The sequence below is a fragment of the Dipodomys merriami genome, unplaced genomic scaffold (assembly GCF_024711535.1).
Source record: "Dipodomys merriami isolate MVZ:Mamm:240054 unplaced genomic scaffold, mDipMer1.0.p SCAF_212, whole genome shotgun sequence".
NCBI lineage: Eukaryota > Metazoa > Chordata > Mammalia > Rodentia > Heteromyidae > Dipodomys > Dipodomys merriami.
In genome coordinates, this window is record NW_027203516.1 from 889,369 (window position 1) to 892,602 (window position 3,234).

The 3,234-nt window shown below is 36.0% G+C and overlaps 1 pseudogene; it reads right to left on the reverse strand.

The window, feature by feature from the left end:
• On the reverse strand, positions 1 to 666 carry LOC138834334 (ankyrin repeat domain-containing protein 49 pseudogene; annotated as a pseudogene).
• Between the last annotated feature and the right edge of the window lie 2,568 nt (positions 667 to 3,234).

Sequence of the window (3,234 nt, forward strand, 5' to 3'; positions counted from 1 at the left end):
CTAAGGTGAACAATGTGTTCAGCCTTCCAAAACTTCAAAGAGGAAGTGATACATACTTTTCCTTTTGGCAATATCAAATGCAGTTTCTTCCAAGTTGTTCTTAAGACCTGATTTGACATAATCGTTCAACAGAAGGAGATTCAATATGTCTTTGCTATCTCTATTCCCAGCAACAAGATGCAAAGGGGTCAAGAGGTCTTTACTTTGGGAATTGGTATCTGCATCATGATGAAGTAAGAAATAAGCCACTCTAGTATTATTCCACTTATAAGCAGTGTGCAGGGTTGTCCAGCCATCTACAGTTATTGCATGAATATCTGCCGCTTGAGCCACCAACTCATGGACAGTGTCTAAGTGTCCAATGTAGGCTTCCTGATGAAGATGGGTATACTCATCGTCATCCCTAGTATTCACATGAGTGGCCTTTTTGGAAAGTAGTCTCCTCACTGTAGTAGGCCGATTATTTTCAGCAGCCCAAAGAAGAAATTTGCATGGATACTTCTCCATTTTCTTCTTGCAATTGATACCATTCCTCATTTTTTTCATCGTGTTCCTCGTCTTCATCAGAATTGCCTAACCAGAGCCTTTGAGTGAAAGTGGGAATGAGGTGTCCATGTATTTCCCTAATAGTTCATATTAGTTGAACTGTTCAGAAAAATCTGGTGAATTTTATGCATCTGTTTTTCAACATGATTTATTTTCCATTTTTCCATTTTTACTATTCGAAATTATTCTAACTGGAGAGTAGGGAATTGATGGAGAGCAGAGGAAAGATGTTCCTCTGTATTCAAAGATACAGACTGAAAATAAGGAACAGTGGTGTCTTCATGTACAGCTGATTCTAGGAATGAGAAAATATGAAATAATGCCTTCTATATGGAAATGGCAGAGCAGAAAGTGAAATGATGCAACCAAAAATATAAAAGCAAAATAAATTAGGATAATTATGGAGCAATCATAGTATCTATGAGAAACATGAAAGAGAGAGAGGAAGAGAAAGACAGATGTGCAATGACCTAGATAGACACAAATGCATGCCTCCGATCAATTTATAGAGCAAGCAGAATTTTATGTTTTAAAAAAGATGGAAATAGACTTTGTGTATTTACTTGAAATTGTTAAATAAATTTTTAGCAGCCTCCATAAAAAGACATAGCTTTAATCAAATTGTAGACAAGAATCTAAATCCTTGATAATTCTAGAAAAAGATCTGAATGAAGTTAGTTGAATCACACTTTTCGTGTACATTGAAGGAATAGGTCCAGTCTAGGAATGCAACAAGAGAAGGCAGGCCAATTTTATCTGTGACAAAACTTTGTGGAAAATGGCATCGAGGATTACTTACTGTTGATCCACTTGCACTGGAAGCATGATTCTGAACAATTGCTTGCTGATTCTCAACTATTGATTTGATGATTATAATCTCCAAGAAGAAAAAGTGAGATTTAATTGATAACAAAGGAATACTAACACATTTTGACTTCTCAGTAAGTACCTTCAATCATTGAAACCACATGAAGACAAAAGACAGGCCTACTTTTTAGATAAAAACAAGTGTCTTTAAAAAAAACAAGGAATGTAAGTAGTCATGCAAAAGACTTCTATTTTACTACTGCATTATACATTTTTTCTAATGTTGGGTACCAATAAATAATGGATCTATTAGAAAGCTCTCAAAGCTCTTATGTCCAATAAATAGTGAGTTCTCTTATATTATATCATCATATTTTTTGTTTTGAAAGACCCCAGACCCACTGGGATGCTTTCTTCAATGGGAGGGCACCCCAAGAACCAAGACTCCAAGCCAGCAGTTGCAATAAGCAAGAGGAGTTTATTTGACATTTGCACAAATGGGCTCTCTGTCAAAGGCAGACAGGAAGCCCAGAGCAGAGGTTACAGGCACTTTTAAAGACAAAAGCCACAGGATTAGCATAAGACCCCAGGCTCCCCAGGATTGGCTCAGTTTACTACACAGGGAAGTTTAGAACACTCTTTGTAATAAAACAATTGGCGGGGATGATCAAACAGACCTAGTCACTCTGGGAGATAAGGGTTAGGGAGTTTACAGAGTTACAGACTTATGATTGATTAACATTTAGCCTAGTTTGCTGGGCTCACCAGATGGTCCTTATCTTGAGCCCTCTAAACCGAAAATTTTTACACAGGAATGCAGAGGAACATAATCTTTGTTCCTTATCTTGGGTCCCATTTGGCCACCTGGGGAATTTACTTGTTAGTTCTTTATTTACAACTACAGAGCTTGTCCCAGGGCCAACATCTAGACTCCAAAACTTTTTATTTATCTCCAGGGAGGGGAAGGGTCAGTGCTAGCACAAGCAAGTTTACGGAAGCAAAACCAGCAGTTAGCAATTGTAAAATGTAACTTTAATTTTTAATCTTTCAGTTTATGGTCTTTAGAAGAAATTTAAATTATTCACTTGAAGTTCTGACAGGACAATTTCATCACTGTATATCCTGCTTCTATACCTTCAGTTTTAAATTACTATCTAAGTATATGTATTAGATAAGTATAGAGGAAAAAGTAGAAGCCACACTGATGGCTCATGTCATTAATCCTAGCTAATCAGAAAGACGAAGTCTGAGGATTGTAGTTTGAAACCAGACCAAACAAACAAACAAAAAAAAGTCCATTAGATTCTGATTTGAAAGAAACCAACAAAAGCTAGAACTGGCATTGTGGTACAAGCAGTAAAATGCTAGCCTTGACAAAACTAAAACAAAAAAATAACAAATCCTTGGACAGTGTCAGGACCTGAGTTCAAGCCCTAGTATTAGCACCAAACAAATGACTTAATTAATTAGCTAATTAATTACAAATAAATTAAGTGTTCACACGTGGCCACTGGAATGTGTATTATTTTGTAGTAAGGCAAGTTATCATTTGTACTAGTCATTAATATTTTATTTGAACTTTTTTGTACAATAAACCCTGAATTTAACATGCATGTATATGTGTGTACATGTGTGCACATGTGTGTATGTGTATATATGTGCAATGTTGCTTGCCAATGTGGACAGGGTGATGCTGAAAAGAGCTAATTGTTTTGCAATGTTTTTATTTATCAGTGTTCTGTCATGTCATTTCAGTTGGACAACCCTTCTGTACATTTTATTTGTCAAATAATGAAGAGTTAAAAATTAGGAACCTCACTTCACCATTACCATTATTAACTTGCTAATTGCTGACTTTGCTTCTATAAATATGCTTGCATT